General features: G+C 37.6%; 1 protein-coding gene across 33 annotated transcripts in view; it reads left to right on the forward strand.

Moving 5' to 3' along the window:
* The window catches only part of LOC105227368 (poly(rC)-binding protein 3), a 232,957-nt gene that overhangs the window by 116,567 nt on the left and 93,847 nt on the right, over nucleotides 1-22,543 (forward strand). Inside the window, exons 1-2 of one of the 33 annotated variants that reach the window (XM_019990686.3) lie at nucleotides 876-957; nucleotides 13,445-13,504. The exons of the other annotated variants lie outside the window; for them this stretch is intronic. The gene's annotated coding sequence lies outside the window, so the exon portion shown is untranslated. Of the gene's footprint in view, nucleotides 1-875; nucleotides 958-13,444; nucleotides 13,505-22,543 lie in introns of those variants that run through there. 33 annotated transcript variants of the gene reach the window in all.

Genomic DNA, 22,543 nt, shown 5'->3' on the forward strand with positions numbered 1-22,543 from the left:
TAACTTCGTACAAACTGCTCACTGTTGTGGCGGTTTTTTGTAATATCCGCTTGTCGCCTTTTGCTCCGCGATGCAAGGCATAGCAGGATTATAAGGTCCTCTGAATGGTAGTGCATCAAAATGAACCCATGGTGGCAGCACCTACCTACATACATGTCTACCTAATATTTGAATCAAATACTTGAAAGTATAGAGTTCCGTCACTGAATGCCGCCGAGTCGCCACAAAGCCGGTAGTGACAACTCTCTCTCTCTTTCAGTGCTGTCAGAAAATTTCATTTGCGCTCTTTGCTTGTTCGTTTCGCTACTCGCTAATCGCTAACTATTAAAGGCGCATAAAGTAAAGACGATCGGCTGTTGTTTTCTATAAAAGCCATGAGTAAACATAACCTCACATATATTTAGAAGCTTAGCTACCATCATTAAGTCTCTTTCCTTGCTCACCATGTCTATATCATTGTGCTTAATATTATTTTCACACTTTTCAAATGCCCTGTGCAGCCAGCCCACACAAGCTTCGGACTCATGCACATCCTACATACCTATAAATACTCGGTAATGTCTGCATATTTATTTTCACAATTAACACCTGTTCTCCTTGATCTTTTTAACTGTCCATTTGTTCGGTTTATCTTTTCATCAACTTTAATAAGGTTATATGTGACTTCCGAGTTGTTTACCGAAAGTCTGTCTGTTCATTTTCTCTACACAATTTTTGCTCTTGGTATTTATCAGTTTATTCCATCTCTGATTTGAATCTTTCGGTTTTTGTTGTGGTTACTGTAAATACTACAACTATTGGCTTTGGCACTTAAGAAAATATGTTAACGAAATATATTTTAATTGAGTTTGTTTTTCTCTCTCTTCTCTTTGCAGGTACGTACTCGTGCACTGTGTGTACAGTTATGATATTGAAGGCAATTTCGTATGACTTTTGCTGCTGTACATCCGTGTGTGTGTAAGTTGCAAAATTTTTGTATTTCTTAGCATATTTTTCTTGGTAGCGGAAATTTATTTGCCAGATACAATTTTTGATAAGCTAAAAGTAATTGGCATATAAAATATTTTTCAAATATTTTTCTATTAAATAAGACTTCAAGGATGTAAATGATAACTTTTTGAGGAAATAATATAGTTTAGACTTATTTTTTTGTACATTTGAAGTTTATATTTCTCAAGCGTTTAATGAAATAATTTATTGATTTAAGTTGCTTGTATAGAAAAAGGCTCGACCATTACTTTTTCTCATATAAGAATCTCCAAAATTACATACAATATTTCTCGATTATCTCGAATTATATTCGATCGTTCTTCAATCAACCTCACTGCGGTTATGATAGCTAATTAAAGCTCAGTGGTCTTAGAACGGACTCTGAGGATTCATCGTTATCGGTGAATTATTTCGATCCAGGGAGCTTGAAATCTTATTCTTGAAATTATGATTTCCAAACTGGTTCGGGTTATACCATATACAGTTATGGCCTCGGCCTTTCCCCTATTGGCAAAAAACTCGCACAGTATATTTTCACAAGCTACTCTCGAGGCGATTTTTTCACCAGCAAAATCAATCGGCTAAGACACGAACAGGTAGTAATCACTTGATGTCAGGTCTGGATTATGTGGTAGATACAAAAGCACCTCTCAACCAAGCACTTGAGACTTCTGGCGAGTTACTATCAATGTATGTGGCCTGAGGTTGTCTTGTTGGAACACAACCCTTTCTTCTTGGCCGAAGTAAACTGCTTCTGGAAACAGTCGATTTTCATAAGTTACTTTTGAGGCGAATTTTTCACCAGCAAAAGCAGTCGACTTGGACAGCAACAGGTAGTAAGCACTTGATGCCAGGTTCGGACTATTAACCAAGCTTTCAAAGCTTCTGTCGATTCACTATCGTTGTATGAGTTCTGACGTTGCCCTTTTGGAACACAATTCCTTTCTTATTGGCCAAAGGTGGCTGCTTCTGTGCGATTGCTTCCTTCAGACGATGCAAGTGTAGCCAGTACAGGTCGGAATTACCAGTTTTTTTAAGGAAAACTTCACCGGCGAAAAGAATTATAGCTTCTTCTTATTCAAAAAGCTATCTAATTGGAAAAATTGGGTATTCACAATTGGAACGCATCTGCATTCGAATGTGTGACCTTCCGAGGGCTGCCTACTCTACTCCTCATATTGAGCTGAAACATCTTTTAGAAAATTTTATCACAGCCTGCTTAGCACGATTTATGGCATCGCACACACACCCACACACACACAGCAACCCTCGTCATTTACTTAGATTGCGTGAGAGTGCTAAAGAACTTTCAAAAGCTGTCACCTAGACACATTTTAATGACAGTTCGTAAAAGTTATTTTCTATGGTCATTAAGTTAATTATTTAGTATTCAATTAATTACACTTAACTTGAACTAATAATTGCGTAACTTTAGCCTATAAAAATCGGCGTGCTCAGCTTTTCTATGGCTCTTATCCGTAACCGCCTGAAAGCGAGGCATGGAGTTGAAATAATGCGTGGAAAGCTGAACGCACGCCAACGCCTATTAACGCATCAACGCTGCGTCCTGCGTCAGTCGCATGCGTGCGCCTTCGCACAATGAGTTTCTTTAACTGTCGAAAGTTTTTCCGATTTTCCACTTATCCGCTATCTCCACAGACGAGTGTAGAAAGCAACGACAACGTCATCAACTTTCTTCTTCTTCTTCGTCTCGTTTTGCCACCAAAGTACAGCTTGCATAGCGTTTGGCTAAGCATTTCATCCGCTAAATAGCACATGAACTCATTTCCAACGCCCAAACAACAATTGAACTTCTTGCTGCAAAGCTGATGCCACGTCGTCTTCAACAGATTTGTCGCATCTTCTGGCCTCTCGACTTGCGCCAAGCGCGTCGCCTTTCGAGTGCGCTATCAATGCGCTGCTGATTCTTGTGCTACTTTCGCCATAATCTATCCAGCAGCAAACACTTTATGTTTATTACACACGACTCGTTGCTGCAGCTACGCTTTCAACGCTGGTGTCCATGCGCCCGCCGCGCTGCGTGCTCTGTCCTCATTCCCGTGCGACTGCGTTCCTAGTGGCATGACGGATGCGCTTTCACCACGCCATTCAATTATCTCTGCGTGGTTGTTGGTGGCATGTTGCACAGACTCGGAACATACATATGCATATAATTGTCTGCAAGTCGCCTAGCATAATCCACTTAACTTCTACTGCCGTTGCTGCTGCTGCTTTGTGGCAAGTGCATCCTCTTGTGGTGCAGCAAACAGCCGCAGCAAGTTTCACATCGCATATCCGCATTCATTCGCACTTCTTCACATTGGAAAAGTTTCGCAATTCAAGTTGAGTTGTAGTTGTTGTTGCTACTCGTTTTTGTATTTTTGTTATTGTTGTTGTTACTTTTATTGTTGCTCCTATTATTATTGCTGTTCTCAAAATGGACTATGGTTGTTGTAGGTATTGTTGTTATTTTTTATTGTTTTTGTTATTTTTTGCTGTTTTACATGGAGACATGCTAGTTTTCTTCATGATTTTTGTTGTTGTTGCCGCTGTTATTGTTGTTAGTTTTGTTGTTGTGTATTCTCGCAAGTTTTCAAGTTTTTGGCGAAACAATTTTTTTTCTTGTTGTTGCTATTTTGTTCTTGTTATTATTGTTGTTGTTGTGTGCTATTCTCTCAAGTTTTTTGCGAAGCACCATTTTTTCATGTTTTTGCTATTGCTGTTATTGTTATTGTTTGCCCACTTGTCTGCAACTTGCGCGCGCGCTCTCGCATTGCGTTGCACATCAGCAGCAACAGCATTGTGTTTGTGGCAGCAACATATACAATACACTTCATAGTTAGCAGCAGCAAGTTTTTACATTAATATTTTATTTTTACATCTTGCCATAATAGTAAAATGTGCGAAACATGCGAAAACTTGTCGTCGTGCATATGCCGTCTTCGTTCCCAACTTCTCGTTCTCCCTCGACCGAACTCGTCAAACACCCTCCAATACACAAGCACGACCGTTGCTCAACGCATACATACATCAAGTTGCCATCTCCAGTTTACGCGCTTTCCTCACCGAAATCAACTTGTCCAACTAACCTTCTTCCCCACCTAAACGCTTTCCAGCACCTAAGCTCGTTTCACCACCTAGACTCTTTCCCCCATTCAATCTCGAACCTCAGTTTTCCTTCTATCGCAGCTTCTATCCATCTCTATGCCATCTATTCTTACTCGTTTATCTATTTTCTCCCCTACTCCTCCGCGCGTTTGTGCGCTTCATTCGCTTCGCTAATGCCTAGTGGCAGCTTGTATGTCACTTCGGCTTTCCAGTTCACTTGCCACAACACTTCTCGTTTTTAGTTAACTTGTCTTTCGTTGTTTGTTGCTTTTGTTGTTTTGTTTTTGCATATTTCAACGAGATCGTCGTCACTTATGCCCCGCATACTGCTTCACATTATTCATCCAATCTGCTGTAAATTGATAAAATGAAAATATTTTCCTCGTCCAAAATCTCAAACACCCTCTCACACATTTGTTTGTGTAGTCTAGCGTGTGGTGTTAGATATGCTGCGGTTTTCGGTATTATAAACAGTGGTTTTTGCACATTACGTGGGTGTGCTATGCGGCTGTTGGTTTTAGGTATTATTATATAGTGTTTTGTTCCAAATAAAACCGTGAAATGAGGACTAAACCAACTAAAATGAAAAATATTTCCACGTAGTTTAAAACAAAGCTTTAGTAGCGCCTTCAAAATAGCTCACATCTCGTCGCCAGTGTTTGATGAATGCAGGGGTTTCAGCTTTGTTTTGAAGCATTTCTTTTAGGACCTCTACTTCACGTCGTTCTTGCAAAAGATTCAAGTTTGGTTTGGATCGTGTCTAGCATTGACCTGCTTCATACTCAAAACTTTACCGAAAAAGGGTGAGTTGATCAATAAGTTACATATGTTGAGATCCTCTGCTTCCTCTGGTTCTAGAGGGAAATTCATACCCACAATTTTATCAAAAATCGTTGAGTTGGTCCATAAGTAAAATGTGTTGAGATCCTTCACAGATTCAATTCTCTTTTTCAAGTCTAGCATTGGCTGGCTATGATGCCAAAAGTTTAACCAAAAAGGTTGAGTCGATTATAATTGATCATTATCTTCCCACATTTGGGGGCGGTTTTTGTTTAAAGTCATTCGACTATTAAAAGGACATTTAAATTCTAACTTATGTGTCTCCAAACTACAAAGATTTTAGCGTTTCCTGTCGAAAGGCGGTCAAAAAATGTACTTTGATATAAATCGAGTTCAGGTGTGTTCATCAGATGTGGGTAAAATTTGCAAGATTTTGCTAGAAACTAGTGAAAAATCAGTAAAGTCGCGTCTAACTGTACTTTAGAGCAGCAAAACTTAGAAAATAATCAAAACAAAACACACAGCTAATTATGCGCATATTTGCCTTACCCCTTTCCCCACTTATTTGCAATGCACTTGTTGTTTTTTATTTTTACTTTTTTTTTTGCTTCGAGAAATCAAGTTTATGGGTTGGCAACGCAGGTTGCTTGCAAGTTAGGGGCACACATGTATGAGCACAAACTGCAGAGCAACGCCATAAATAGACAAACAGACAGACAGACACGAGTCAACAACAACTACAACAACAAGTGAATGCCCTAAATTTAAGCGACACAAGAAGCCAAAAGTTGTAGCTGACATACGCGCAGCGGCGTGCGCTAGGAAATTGCACTGCCACATACACATGTGCATATACGCAAAACACACATACACCACACTCACATATGAGCCACTGCATCAGGCGCAACAACCGCAGTGACGGTGGGCGGCGGTGTGAAACGGCAACACGAGCCGTTAGCACCGGGTAGCTAAGCGCCGCATAGCGTAAAAGCAGGCCGTCACCGTCGCTGGAGTCAGCAAGCGCACTGGAAATGTGCATATATAGCAAGGTTTACGGAAAAATCGCAAAAAAAATTAGAAAAACGTGTTAAAAGCCAAATCAAACAGAAAAAACAAATCACAGAAATATGTTGGCTCCGCTGCATTACCAACAACAATTGCACTGCGTACGCACCACAACACAAATAGAGTGGAATCTATGCCAGTGATAAGGCAAGTGCCGTGAGCCTACAAGCCCAAATAAATACTGGCTTTCGCATAAATGTGTATACAGTGGTAGACATGAAAATGTGTGCACCAACAGCCTGTCAAAAAAATGTTTGACCAATGTCCAAAATTTTAATGTTTTACACCGTATGGCCAGCTTGCAAGCTGACTCGATTTTGCCATGTCTGTCTCGCTCTCAATTTTTGAGATATCGATCTAAAATTTTGCACACATTCTTTTCTCCTCAAGTAGCTACTAGTTCATCGGAATCGCCCATATCGCACCACTATAGCATATAGCTGCCATACAAACTGAACAATTGGAATCAGATTTGTATATGAAGAACTTTTTTATTTGACAAAACATATTGACAAGATTTGGTGTGGCTTATTAGCTATGACAATAAAGTAATTTCCGCAGAAATTGTTCAGATTGAATCACTATAACATATAGCTGCCATACGAACTGATCGATCAAAACCAATTTTTTGTAGGAAAACTTTTTTGTTTTACACGATATTTTCATGAAATTCAGCATTGTTTATTATCCAAGTCAGCTCTACAATCTCCGAAGATATTGTTTAGACGGAACCACTAAAAGATTTAGCTGTCATGAAAACTGATCGATTGAAATTAAGTTCTTATCTGGCATATTTTACTGTCTAAGACCGCACTATAATTTCCGAACATATCGTTCAGATCACAACGCCAAGCGAAGTTATTTTTCAATTTTTCTGCAGACCAACCCATCTCATTTCCTTTCACCACCACTGTCTGTATAAGCTCAGCAGCCTGCTGGACTGTCTACGTGTGCACTAAATATTTTATGTTATCAACAGGCACATACAAACTTATCAACAAATGTGCATATGTATACAATTGGGTGCTAAGTCGCGGCATTGCAACGTGGCCAAACCACACCAGTCGAAGCCATTGCAACAACCGCAATGCAAGAACAGCGCGTAAAGCTTTACGAATTGCTCCGCAGTGCGTCGCCTAGTTCATATGTCAGGAAAAATATCTGCTTAATCGCAACTGCAATCGTGCCACACGTACGCAAAAACATGTTTATACACACACACATACACACTGAAAAGTATGTTTTTATGTGCTGCTGAAATAGCAGATATTTAGAAATTTTTTACTGTTCTAATTGGAACTGCGGCCACACACATACATACATATGTAGGTGCGTTCAACTTGGCAATGTTTCACTGGAAGACGTGTCCATGTTGCGTTTATGCGGCATAAATTGCGACACGCTATAAAACTATATTCCACACGCATTTATGTATGCATGAATATTCATTAAGTGATGCATGAACACTTCCGTATAGGGTATACGAAATTGATTGGTGGCAAAAATATACAAATACGGGGACGCTATTTGAAAACTCGCAACTTCTCTGCTTGTGCATATTGGGGTCAGTAGTCGATACACACAGCATTTTGAGGAGATATTTTTTAATTCAAAGTTATTATTTGCAGCACTAATTGTGATCAATTATTATTATCAATAGGTGGCAACCCCGCTCAAAAATGTTTCTGAACATCTTTAATTAGATACCCATATTTTAGTTATGCGTTGATTTTATCAATTAAAAACAATTATAATTTGTAACAGGTGGCAACCCTTTCTTGTTATGCGCCATCATTTTTTTATTCTACGACTTTTTTTATGAATTCAACAAAAATACTGTTAGTGGTACATTGTCTCCCACTTATTGTTTCACTGCCTTTCTTCTTTCACCTTTAATTATCTTCTATCATTCTACTTAACCTACATCTTTCATAATCTTCTTAGTGCAGGTTTTTCTCAATTTCTACACTTCAAGTGCTGCCCGTGGTAAGCGTCGAAAGCAAAAATGACGATAGGTATTAAAATTTAGAGTATATCTAGTAGGGTGTATCTGAAAGTTCATGAAATTAGCTTGGACCTTAAAATGACATACCTAACCTATAAATTTTGCGTGGTAATTTCCGAGAGTCTGTACTTTGCAGTTAACGAACACGACAGAGGTACCCTTTCACTAAAACCGAAACAGTAGTAGAGGAAATATTAAAAGAAATCATTATGCTAAACGATATGATCGATATATTGAAGACCCTATTATATGTTTGTAAATGATCAGCATGAGGATCCGAGTTTGCACTCGTTCTTTCCGTATCAAGTAGCTACTCATTCGTCTGAACCGCCAATATCGGAGCACTTTAGCATATAGCCATCAAGCTAATTTTCATTTTATAACCTTCTACGCTATAAGAAATGTACTTCTGTAGGGTATTTTAGCCTCGGCGTTCAGTTTTTTCCTCATTTTTTTACAACAACATTTACTATATACCACGCTTTGTATTCGCAATTTCTCGCTGTACCTGTCAATCTGCCGGAAAATCTATTCCGTCTCAAATTAAAATTCTTTCTATTTTTTCGCAAATTTCTTTCGCACCAAATATAAGCGCTTTAGGTGCAGTGTGAAGTCCACGATATTTTTGCAATTTTTCTCAGATCTTATTTTTGTCCACTCGCCCATGCAATTGCCACGTCAATCTATCACTGCGCCAGGGCACTATTGTCTATCAATAGCGGCGACGAGTGCCTGCTTCGTATGTATGTACATATGTGTGTATGCATGTGTGTCCGCGCCGCTCGTCAATGCTGTCAAGACTGTCTATACAAATATTTCTTTTCTACCTTTTAACTCTTTTTGCATTTCAAATTTCTTTTTTCATTTCCCTCGACATTTCTCTCATTTGCTGCAGTGCAAAAACAAAAGAAGCCCGTTAAAGTTATCGCGCGAAAGACCAACCAAGCAGGCCATCAGCACGCAATGAATGCGCAGCCACGTCTTCGGCTTTGTCTACTGCACTGCTGCACCTTTGTCTAGCATTCTTCCCGAATGCTAAAAATAAAAGCGCGCGGCGCTGCAAAAACAAAAATAAAGGAAAAGAAAGGCAAGAAAATTGAAAAAAGTAGAAGGCGAAATAAAATCGAATATGCATTTGAGACGCGCATAAAGTGCCAAGTGAGCAGCGTATAAAAACGCACGAAGTCACAGATACCGACACCGCGCGACCCGCCGCCTGTTCGGACGCGCACTTCGCGCCTCACTGCCAATGCGTAGTAACTCATACGCCCGGGTGCACTGTGCCGCCCTGAGGCGCGAGTGCGTTTGCTGTGCGCGTGTCTGTGTGAGCTGTGCATGCATACAGCGCGCTGTTTAATACCATTCGCTATGCGTTTGGATTTATTCACTGCAGAAAGTAACAGAAGACACACACACACACGCGAACGTGGAAGAAATTAAATGCGAAATAATGCGATTGCAATTCAATCGCAAGACGCTGTACATAGACGGGCAAGAATAACAAAAAATGATAGCAGCAGCAACAATAAACACAGCCAACAACAACAAAAACCACAGTCAGCAGCAAGTATCAGCAACTTGCCGCGCCACGGAGTCATTGTGCTAACTCGTCATTGACTCTGTTTGTCGCTTTCCTTCGCTGACGCTTCGTTTATTTGCTTTTCTTCTGCGCTGACGTTTTTAATTTCTTTTTCCACTCTGTGATTTTCCAGTCGTTGAGCTTGATGGTGTGTTTGTGCGTGTTGCTTTGGCTTCTTTTTCGCTTTTTGCGCTGTTCTTTGGCGCTTTACATTTGCTCTTATTGTTGTTGTGGTTGCTGCTGTTATCGTTCTTGCTTTTGCAGAGTTTTTGCATTGTTGTTGAACACAGCAGCGTTCATTGCCCGCCCGGCATTTTGCGCGTTCTTGCGGTTATTCTTGACATTCTTTTTTCTGTTGTTGTTGTACCATATAAAGCGTGTTATCGTTTTTTACGCGCGTTTTTACTGATTGTTCCCCTTACATATTTATTTAATTTTCACTTGTTCTCGCGATTTATTAAGCTTTTCATTCATTAAAACTATGAAAAGTCTTTATTTTAATAGAAAAAGTTAATTTTTTTCTTAAATTAATGTTATCTTTAATTAATTAATTCAGTTTATTTTATATTGTTACTTCGGCTTGAATGTATTTTTAGTCAACCTTTCGATATTGAATGGAGTTTGTGTATTTTAGAGTTAATAAAACGAACAAAAAATTTGAAAAAAAAAATTTAGTCTTAGAAAATATTTTTTTAAATTTATTTTTAGATTTTGTATTTTTTTAATTTATTTTTTGAAAATCTTTGTAATTTTTTATATTATTTATATTTTGTTGTTTAAAATTATTTAGTAAAATTTTTTTCTTTGAAAATTTTAAGTTTTATTTTGAAATTTTTCTTGCAATATTCTAATTTTTTTGTTTTGAAATATTCTTTACTTTTTTAAGATTTTGTAATTAGGAAACATTGTTTATATACCCATTTGTTGCATATTTATTTCATACTTCTGCGCCTCCCATTAATTTTTCGCAATAGCCATTATTGTAATTTATTGTTTTTCTTTACATAATATTAACAATTTGTTCTGAATGCCTCTCTTATTCGCTTCTGCTTTCTATTTCTATTTTATTACATAGTTTTGACCTTTTTATAATCAATACTCATCAATTATTAGACGTTTCTATTCGCTACAGATGCCTCGTTTTGAGGTTATCGCTGTGCCAGCTCGCTCGCGTATTCCGCACTCACTCGCGCACTTATTCACAGCCACAATAACCTACACGCCCCTTGATTTATTTTCTTTGCCACTTATTATATGAGTCACGTGTTAATTTATTTGGATTCCTCATCATTTAATTTGATTTTATTTGCTTTAAAAATGTCATCAAAATAAGTTGAGCAAATAAAATGTTGAATAAACGCTTAAAGCGCACATAAATAATTTTCAACATTTTATTTCCTATTTTCTTTGATTTATGCATCATATAAGTATAGTATTTGTATACCCTGAACGGGGTATATTAAGCCTGTGTATCTAACTATAAGCCATAAGCGGACTAGTCCCTCAGTTTTTTAGACATCGATCTGAAATTTTGCACCTGTCGTTTTCTCTCCAAGCAGCTGTTCACTCATATCAGACCACTGTAGCAATTAGCTGTTATACAAACTGAACGATCGGAATCGAGTGCTTGTATAGAAAACTTTTTTATTTGAGGAGATATCTTCACGAAATTCGGTATGGTTTATTATCTAAGGCAATAATGCAATCTTCGAAGAAAAGAAGAATGTTCAGATCGGATCACTGTAGCTTATAGCGGTAGCAGCTGACCAATTAGAATAGAGTTCTTGTATGGAAACTTCGTTATTTGTGAAGGGGGTATTATGGTTTCGACGTAGGCGAAGTTAAAGTTTGTTGTTGTTTTTATTGGGTTTATTTTTTTTTACTTCATTGTTAATAGATTTAAAATTTTTATTCTGTTTTAAGTATTTTTGTTTATTTAATTTTTTTATTTGCTTTAGATTGACATTTTATTCCAATTATTTTATTTTAACCATTTTTATTATTGGTTTTTTATTTTTTTTTTAATTATTTACATTTATTTTAGATTGAAATTTTTTTAAAATTATTTTAATTATTTATTTTTTTATTTTTTTGTATATTCTTCTTTAATTATTTACATTTTTCTTCATTTCATTATTTATTGCTATTGTAAACATTGCCACATATTGTTTGTTATTTTTGTTGTAGTTGCAGTTAGCTCGTTTAATTCCACATCATTTTTATTTGCTTACTTTCATAGCAGATTCCCCAGTTTAACGATCGTTTTCCGTCTTTTACCGTTTAGCCTTTTATTTTCCATAAATTTGTTTTTCTCCATTCATTTTTATTGTCACACACAACACATACACATGCATGCATACAAATAACCCATTGCAACGACCTCATCAGCGTGCAGCGCGTTGCTCGTCACTGCGATTACTTCAGCTTCGTCAGCGAGTGCCTCTTTCGTTTTTGTTTTTTCTGTTTTCTTCTTCGCTGCCAGACACACCTCTTGCCCGCCACGCCAGTTGCTCACCTTTCGTATTTGCTTCAGAGTTCATTATGCACAAACACAAAATGTGTATGTTTGTGTGTTCCATTCCATAAAAGCAGCTCTCTCCATTCTTAGTGCTCATTTTCGAGTTCTTCTTTTAGTCGATTCTTTTTTAGATTTTCTTACTTTCCCTCACCAAAGGCCAGCAAAGCTCCAACGTCGGTCTCAGTTGTACTTCTCCTATGTTTTACACTCATTCACTCACCGTGTGCTCCCGCTCCCCACCGCCAGTTCAACATATGTATTAAATGCGCCCATGTGGCTGGCCGTCTCTAGTTTGTAGTTAAACTTGCGGTCTCGGTACCCTACTCGCAGCAAGCCTCACGGTGGCGTGCAGCGCCGCGATTCCCGACCTAGCCAGCGTTATTATTTGTTGAGCAGAAAACGTAAATTTGCACCACAAACATCCATAAATATGTACTTATGTGAAAATGTTTGGTTCTATGTCGACGGTAAAACAGGCTATGCTCGCTACTCGGCTTGTTTACTCGTCCATATGTTGGTATCTGCGTGTGTGTGTGTTTGCTTAAGGTATGACCATATGCGTTCTATATTCTGGTTTGTTTTTGAGTCAGCGTTAGTGAGCAAAAAGTAGTTTTAATTTAGCAAAAAAGCAATTCTCTCATAAAGTCATATCTCCAAGTGGATTATTGCTTTTGAAGGAGCGTCGACAACTTGATCCAGATAAATATTCAATTAGTGTTTGGCATAATGCATAATTCGTGTTCGACCTGGTAACCGGAAATTTCGAGTGGTTATTAGCTTCTGATTTGCCAGAGTTGAGAAGTACTGCGGCGTATACGTAATTCGAAGATATGATCTCAGACATCTTCCTTTGATTTTTTTGTCAACAAAACTATAGTTTGGCGGTCAAGTCTCTTCTACTGTCACCTTTGTATACTTGTGAATATATCGAACATCGGGGTAGGCTGGTACATTTATCCACCTTTATATTGTTCGGTCAGCCCATTTCATATTGACCTATTATATCTAGATAAAGTTCTTTTATTCCACAAATTCTATGGGTTACATCCTACCAAATCCACCCCGTATTTTACATATTTAGAAACTATAGGCTGACCTCTTGTGATACACTCCTCAATCTGATGGATGGACGGTTCAAGCCTTCTCGCGTCACTACACCTATTTTACGACTTCATTTAAGTTCAATCTAGTATAACCGAAGAATATTTTGAAGACCTTGTTTTCAAGTACATTAATCGATAACTGTATGGCGAACGGTTTTGAAATATTTTGAGTCTATTGTTAATGATTCTATATTCTTTTTTAAAGGTTATAGAACCCCTTTTAAAAGTTTACAAATTATTAATTTTATATAAAAAAAATTGTGTTTAATTAATATTTTTTTTTATTTCTCTTCCAGGTAAGTTAATATACTTATATGATGACTGGGTGTCTTGAAGACACTTTATTGACTTAAAAGGTAACTCACACATTTTTTATATATAGTTTTATACTCTTGGCGGTGTTGTATTATATATTGATCTGAAGTTCAGTCTGGACCGGGTTATCTAAATCAGAGTTTTACTTTATCTACACTAGTAATGACACCGAAGCTTTCCCGCACGCAAGAATGTAGGATATAGTTTCACTATTCCCAGATCCATAAATAATTCAGCCAGGGTTTCAAAAATCATATACCATTTGCAGAAATTAGCGATTGTTGCGATATCCAGTATCTTACTGGTTGGTGCTGTGCAGACGTAAGAGCAATGATCAGATCCACGAAGCTGGAATGCATCCGCAATTCTCCCCATTCAAAAACTGTCACTTCAGCAGCATACTTCGTTCTAGACCAATTTAGTTGCCGTTCCCATTACAGTTTTTTGTTCTCTTCTTCATGGTTCCGGAGTTTTCCCGTACAAGCACTGTCATTTCGGCCACATTCTAAAAAATATTTTGGAGAATATTTTCTGTCGGTCTACGTCCAGCGTAACTAATTCTATTTGTTTATATAAGTCTCTGCTGAGGATCCAAACTCCTCCGTAAGCGCCCGCAACTGAACCAAAGTTCCGGTTTGGATTCATCGGTTTACATCGGTTTGCGGTATGAGAATTGTTTGGTAACCTTCATGAAGCTTTAGAATATTCTTCAGAACAACACGTTAAGAGGATAAAATATATTTTGAAAGCTCTGAAATCACTTCACATATTGTTTGAGCGTGCTCAAACGATGTATACTTTGTAGTATCCACTGTCAATGAGTTCGCGATTCAAGCCCACTGTGCTCGCACACAATATCCGCGTCGTGCCTGCGCATTTATTACTTGAAAGCATCACAACAATATAAACCCGAGTAAAACTTGCAAAAAATGGGAACGCCATAAAGTAAATATACTAAAAACTGTGCCTGAGAGCCCCCACTCAGCGGCGTTGAGTAGACGAGGCGCGTGAGTAAGCGGCAGCGTGACTGAGCGCCGGTGGAGATGGCTGATTGGAGTGGTGTACTGGTGGGGCGTTGAGTGAATGAGCGTCGATTAAAGCGCTTGCTGAGTTCTGTTGTTGTGTTCTGCTTCTGGGCGCGTCTGACTAACACGCGAGCGCCGCTGTTTAAATTCAGCCTCAGATTTATTTTCATAGCAGCAATTTTTTAATGAGTTACTGCTGAGCGCGCTGTTTACCGCTCCAATGTGTTTTATAAAGTTGTTGCTTTTTTTTTTTGAAATTTTCGCAAATGTTGACGTTTCCATTGACGTTGCGCTTTGCTGTTGAGGTTTGTTGCTGCCTTTCATCGCATGTCATGCTTATACAAACATACACACATACATACACATGCCAACGAACTCAAAGCGTTTGCGCGTGTGTGCGTCACATTGTTGTGGTCGCCGACTCGACTCGACGCGACTCGTCGTTTGTGGTTGTGCCTATAAATACTTTAGCACTTTGCGTTGCCACCAGGAAACTGCACAACAACAAAAACAACAAGAATTGCAGTAACACCAGCAACAGCTATTGCATTTGCGGCAGCGTATTACTGTCGCCGAGCGCAGGCATCAACGCCGCCAGTGCCGATATTGCATTGGTGGCTCCAACAACGAAATGCGTTGCAACGCTCCCTAACCACTTCACCGCCACTTCACTCGTCGCTTTGTAGTCCACGCATTTGCCTGCCGGCAATTGCAACACTGCATTTTTGTAGCGGTGCAACGAGTGTTGCTATACTTTTTGTAGGAACTGTTTACTTATTGACATGCATGAATGTATTGATGGAACACGCACACAACTGTGCATGAATATATGCAGTAGTATATTTTTATACCCTATACAGGCTATTTTAAATTGCCCACGAATTTTGTAGCCCGCAGCTGGACACACTCCGAGACCCTATAGAGTATATCAATTTTTGAGCTATCGAGCTGAAAATTTGCGCACGTTCTTTTCTCCTTACTAAGCTACTAATTTGTCGGAATCGCCGATATCGGAGCATTATAACATATAGCTGCCATACAAACTGATAAATCAAGTTTTAAACCGTGTATGAAAAACTTTCGTATTTGTCAAAATATCGTCACAAACTTTGGCAATCTTTGCACATATTGTTCGAATCGGACCACCATAACTTATAGTTGCCATACAAACTGAACGATCAAAACGATCTATGCAAGGTAGGGTATTATAACTAGCTTCGGTGCAGCCGCAATGAATGTTTTTCCTTCATTTTCCACTACTATTGCAATTTTCATACACTTTTGCTGTTGTTGTTGTTGTACAATGTCGTCGACACCGCAACATGCAACTCAACGTTGCACTACTTCATCATCTGCGCTGCCACGCAGCAATAGAATGCAATGACTTGCTTTACGCCAAGCTATAATCTAAAGGCAACAACAACAGCAGCAACAACATAAGCAGTTGGTGTTGCAGCGTCAGTAGTAGCCACCATCATTACAGTCATCAGCGCCACAATCATTGCCATTGTTATTGCCAAGTCGAGATTGCAATTGCAGGTTGGCCGCTCGGCGCTGCATTGCATGCATGCAACTACAACAACAACAGCAACTACTGCTTTGACTAGTGATTGCTGTTTGCGCATTCGCATGCTGTGCACATATGCGTGTTGTTGAAATGCAAAAGCGAGTATATTAGTAGTTCTGTTTATATTTGTATGTGTGTGTGTGTGTTTCGTCAGCATCTCCACAGTCGTCATTTAGGTACAGCATACAAATAATACATAGTATATCTGCCTTGACTTCTATAGGCATTTCTAACAGACGCAGTCGCAGCCAACAGCTCATTTGTTTTTGCATTGCTAGTTTTGCAATAGTACAGTTGCTTATTTGTTTATTTATATATACGTGTGTGTGTGTGAGTAACGTCTACTTTTTTCACTGTCTGCCTTAGTTTGTATGTGTGCCCGTACATGTACCTATTCCAAACACACACGCACTCATATGTGAATATGGGTATATCCAAACAGTCACAATATTTACCCATTCGTCTGCCATTACTTTTTTCTGTCGCAATTGCGAATGAATATTTACGTGAGTTTTTAATAGGAAATCTGCAGCTAAAATGGAACTTGCTTCTAGCAGGTTTGCTCTAGCACAGTATTACAAAAAAAGTAGATATTTACAGTTGCTAAAATTGGTGTGTTTGTGTGGCCGCTTAGTTGGTTTAAAGTGCGCTCAAAGTACATTTGGAATTCTTGTGGTTTTAGGCCTTTACCTTATAAGTCTTGATTTAATAAGGTCATTGCTGTTTAGTTTAAGAGTTCTTTGGTTGGTAATTATTTCGAAATTGTACACTGAAATTTGTGCTACCTCAATTCAAAGTTATCTCGAGAATATCCGTCTTTGTAGTTGTACCGAAAATTTTAAATACGTCCACAATTGTTTAGATTTCCGATATGCCAGCAAATGCTTCAAAATATTAGTTTTTTTCATTTTAGTTATTATTATTGGATGACTTTCGCCTTTTTGTATCACTTGCTTTAAGTTATATGCATTTTTATTGCCGTTTAGCCGATTTAAATTTCCCAAGCTATTTAATATACTCCAAAATCCCTTATAAGCGCCCTCCTATTAATATGTGATCTTATCTTATCGCCAAATAATTATCAAATAGGGACTTATCAATGCATAATATAGTGTTGAATAACTTGTTGGCTTGGCCGCTTGTTATTTTAGGTAGCAATATCTCGTTATTTGATTATTATTTGTTTGATTATTTGTGCGTTGAAATCATGGATCAGTTTTTATATTAAATATTTAAGTACTCTTAATACAGTTGGTGCTTAGTATAGTTGATTAGTTGAGTGTAATAATTTGAATATTCTTTTTAAATTCTTCTCATTAAGTATTATTAATTTTTAGGTTTTTCTAATTTTTTGTAATTAGTTATTCTGTTCTTTTTTTTATAATTTTTTTATATTTTTTAATGTTTTTTCAACGTTATGGATTTTTTTTATTTAATAAAATATTTTTTTTTTATTTTTTGTAATTTTGATATATTTTTTTTATAAAATTTAATTTTTTCTATTTTTTATTAAATTAAATATTTTGTTTTAAGTTTTTTTAGTTAATTAATTAATTATTTTTAATAAGTTTAATATTATTTTTTAATAATTTTTCAATAAATTTTAATATTTTTGTTGTTTTATTTATTTTTTTAGTTAAATATTTTTTCAATAACTTTTAATTTTTAGATTAAAAATTTATTATTTCATTAAAGATCCTAATTAAATAATTTTTGGTTTCAATTTATGTAATTTTTTACACATATCTACCATATTATTTTTTTATTTTACTATTTTTTAAATTTCTAAATTAATTAACCCTTTGTTTATTAATTTGTTTTATATTTTTTTTCCATAAAGATTAACAACTAAATAGTATACTAATTAAATAACTATTATTTTGTACTTAATGGAATTTAATTTAAAATAATTTTAATTGAAAAATTATATTTTTGTAATTTTGTATAATTTTTTTTATATTTTTTGGTAATCTTCTATTATTTTTTTTTATAATTATTACTTATAATTGTTCCCTGCTCAGGGTATTTAACTTTTTTTTAATAGTTTTTATATATGTATTTTTGTATTTATTTTTTCGTTAAAAAAACATATTTTTTTATATATTTTTTTAATTTTTTTTTAAATAATTGATTAAATTCTGTAAATTTCCACATAAAATTTTCCACGCCCAACCCCACTGACTTTTGTCGGCATAAATATTTTCTGCATTGAAATTTTTTTATTCCTCGCAATATTTCTCATTAAAATCTGCAAAAAAAAGTATAAAACATGTGATAAAAAGGAGGAATATTTCGCATGCACTCATTCACCGTGCTGATTAACTAGCGCTGTACCGCCTAAATAACTGACTTCTCTACATTTTCTGTAAATAACATGGATGCACATGCTTGTGCACACACACACACACACACGTGCCAGTGTGTATTAGTGACTTTTTGTTTGCTTACTTTGGCATGCAAACACCTATGAAAATCGAGTGCAAACAGCATCCACCCACAGCGCTGCGGCGCTTTCATCAATGCACACACACACACATTTATGACTGCAAGGTTACGCACACAGCTGCGCGATACCAGTGTTTTCAATATTTTCTTTTTCAATGTGCAGTCACATATATGTACATATGTTTATGTACGTATGTATGTTTTTAGAAAATAATATTTCGCTGCACTTTTTATGCGCCACCTGCCAGCAGCGCACCACCCCCTTCCTACCCTCCACCATATGTATCATACCTGAAAGCGCCGTTGCAGGTTTGCTTGTTATTTTATTTAATATTCTATTTTTTCTATTTTTATTTTTACTTTTTGCCTTTCATCAGTGATTTTATTCGCATATTTTTGCGCTTTCTATTTTTCGCATTTTTCCACATATTTTCGCAAGTGCATCGTTCCCTTCTGCCACCACATTGGCAGCGCCATTCACGTAAGCCGCGTTGCACATATTTATTTCTGCGTGTGTGTTTGTGTCGCGAAAGCTGTCACTGCGTCATTTAATATTTTTCATACTCGTTGTTTTTACTTGTTGTTGCTGCTGTTGCCATTGCAATTGCAACGCCGCTTGCACGCGTTGTGTGAGTGCATCTTGCCCCACGCACACACATGCAAATCTGTGGCGCTTTACTGTTGTCTGTCTATCAGCGCTATAGACAACATTACCGCAATTTAACGGTGTGCACTTTTCGCCACTTTCCGGATGTTGTTGTTGTAGCTGCTGCACTTTTATGGTATTTGTCGGTGAGCTTGCATTACTTGCCTCCGCTTTATACCTACCACCCGCCAATATCAGTGTGTGGCTTACGCTCTCCCACTACCCCACCTCTCACAGCTTACGAGCGCCATCAAACACATCTGCCTTGTACCGTTTTCACCGTTGTAGCAGCATCTTTGCCGCTACTCTTGCTACTGTCACTGCCGCTGACATTTGCTGATTTTCCTCTCGCTCGTGTTTGCCTTGTGTGTGGTTGTTCTTTTTGCAGATTTTTCAATATTGTACTCACACACGCTGCAGCACTTACATTTTTGCATTTGTTTTTGTGCGCGCTATATTACACAAATATTTTGTTTGTGCGCCCGATACGCCCCCCGGCGCAATATTGCGCCCGCTGGTTATCCATCCCGTTTTTGTTTGACCACTGGCAGTAATATCCTTTCCCGCAGCGTAATAATATAAGCTTTTTTTGCTTTACATTTCTTTCAAAGTTGGCAGAGCACAGGGGGAAGGTGCGACCGCTGCTTGCAAAGTGAAAAATGTCCATAAATCATGTGAGGTCCAGGATCCGACGTCCGGGCAACTTTTTTACAACATTGCCTGGCATGAACTTACATAAATGCCAGCTATAAAATATTATGTTAGACTAAATAAACACGTAGTGTTAACCCTTGCCCGGTGTTTGCTTAGCAGTCCGCTTGAGCCGCTTGCAAAACTTATCAGCCTGCAGCTGAATACTCGTAGCAACTGGGTTCTGTTTAAGTTGTGCGAAAATTCACTTATTATTGCCTTAAGAAAAGGTCTTGCGTCTTCTTCCGAGGCTACAAACATCTATAGCAACCTCGAGAATGAATGAACTAAAAGCACAACCAGGAATCGTCTAAAGCATAACTTAAAAATATACTTTTAGATTAGATCAAATTGCTTACTATATACTCAAAGTGACTAGCTCTAGCAGGTGCAGTCTAAATTCACTTCAAAAACCAAGCAAAAGTCAAAGCTTTTTGTGCCAGATCTACCTTATAAGCAAGTATTCATCCCAAGTTTAAGAGCTTGCTCAACATAAAGATAGTTGAGACTATAAAATGAACTCCCACATATCTAGTACGTCTGAAGTAAGGCAAAAGGCCAGAAAGCAGCAGGGGTTGTGTTTTAGTGGGTACACCGACGATCCCTATATAGTACGAAGGCATTTCGAATAATTCAGATCCAATTGACGATCTAAAAGTGGTAAGCTGAACTACCATAAAAACTGACCGATCGGAATGAAGTCCATCTATTGAAAACTTTTTCATTTGACGAGGTATCTGCACTAAATTTGGCATGGCAAATTTTCCAAAGCAATGCTGCATTCTCCAAAGAAATTGTTTACATCAGACCACTATAACATATAGTTGCCATAAAAACTGACCGATCGGAATGAAGTCCATGTATTGAAAACTTTTTCATTTGACGAGGTATTTTCACGAAATTTGGCATGGTGAATTTTCTAAAGCATCGCTACAATCTCCAAACAAATTGCTAAGATCGGAACACTATAACATATAGCTGCCATACAAACGGACCGAACGAAACCATTTTCTTGTATAAAAAGTATTACATTTGTGAAGCGTACTTATAGCTTCAATTTAAAATTTTGTCTTTTTTTGTATATTGTGTTTGTCAACATTATTACTGTTATTGCAATTCAGCTTTATGAACTCAAATATTTACCTTTCCATGTTATTGCCAAACGGATTCTACTGCGCAAAGCCAAATGTAAACACAAAACGTTTTATTCGAGTTTTTTTTTGCAAAAATTTTTCTACTCATATTAATTTTCTTCCAGTTGGACACCTTTATTATTAGTTTTCAAACTTGTCCAAATATTTGTAATCGCACCAAAAAGTCACGCTTACTGCGGCGGGAATTCACGATTTAGATTGTTAGTAGTTATTGCATGCCTAAGCGCCACATTTAGCGCCTCACTCAAGCGCTCGCTACTTTTTGTGTAGCTGACAGCACCGAAATAACTGTCCACTAACCACAAATTCCAACAGTGCATCAGCGTGCGTAGTTGCTTTACTATGGGACACTTTTGGCGAGCTTGCACTGATTTTTACCAACCACATTCCAGCGCTTGCTTTTTTGCGTAACGCTCTTACTATAGATATGTGACCCAGCTGCTGACTAAACCAGAGTTTTCCATCTATTTTTGCGTTATTTTTTCGGCAGCTATTGCACCTGCATTTCTACTTTATCTGCTGAATTCTGTTGGCAGTGCATTTTTCTGCAATATTCCCTGTCGTTCGAGCTCTGGGGCAACAGCTCTAAATGCCAGTCTTTAAATTCCATTATTTTGGCATTTTGTGCGCTCAATCATTTTTGGTATATATTTTTTTGCACTCTCACTCCTCACTCAACCTCCTTCACCGTTATCACATTCTTCTGCTAGCTCGGAAAAGCACTGAGCACAAATATTTTTCCCCAAAGTGTGTGTGTTTTTTTTTATCAAACTTTACTCGCTCTACCACTAGCCCAGATTTCACCTGCACCATTTCTGCTATTCATCCACCTCCACCACCTTCGTGTTGTAACTGACCTATGCGTCGGTAAGCGTGCGCTCCTGCCTGCGTGCTGCGTGTGTGTGCGCATTTCCAACCCTCTGGCGTTCACTTTCTTGACTCGCTTGTTTTGATTTAATATTTTTGACTGCAAACATGCTACCAACCACAACCCATCCAGCAAGTCAGTCAGCCATCCATCCAACCATCCGTCCGTCTGTCTGTTATTGCTTGTAATGTGACCTCAAGCGTAGTGCATGCAGCTACTTCGCTCGCCATCCATTTCCCCAACCGTTTTCATATTTATATTTCGACTAATAGCACTTATGGCTATGACAACTAAGAAACAACCAAAAAGCGACAGCAAGTAAGGTTGTTTCAAATTCTGTTGAAAGCGGAAATTCTCTTTCTCTGTTTGTTATTTTTTTTTATTCTTTTTCAATATTCTAATTACTTAATTATTCCAGTTTGTGGCATTGCAAGAGTGGTTTGTTCGATTCGCTAATTTTATGCGGTTGTATTCAAAGTAAATTGTTATATTGATACGTTATTAAAGTGGTATAAATACTCTCTACTCGATTTTCAGGTGTTTGTGCGTACCAGCAGACTAAAAGGTCTGATGCTAGTCTTAATTATACCAATTTGTGCCATTTATACCAGTTTTTTGATCGATTCATAATACCCAAAACATTGACTCGAAGACAGGCGGTTTATCTGGTTTACTTCAATATAAG

The sequence above is a fragment of the Bactrocera dorsalis genome, chromosome 5, assembly GCF_023373825.1.
Source record: "Bactrocera dorsalis isolate Fly_Bdor chromosome 5, ASM2337382v1, whole genome shotgun sequence".
In the NCBI taxonomy this organism is placed as follows: domain Eukaryota; kingdom Metazoa; phylum Arthropoda; class Insecta; order Diptera; family Tephritidae; genus Bactrocera; species Bactrocera dorsalis.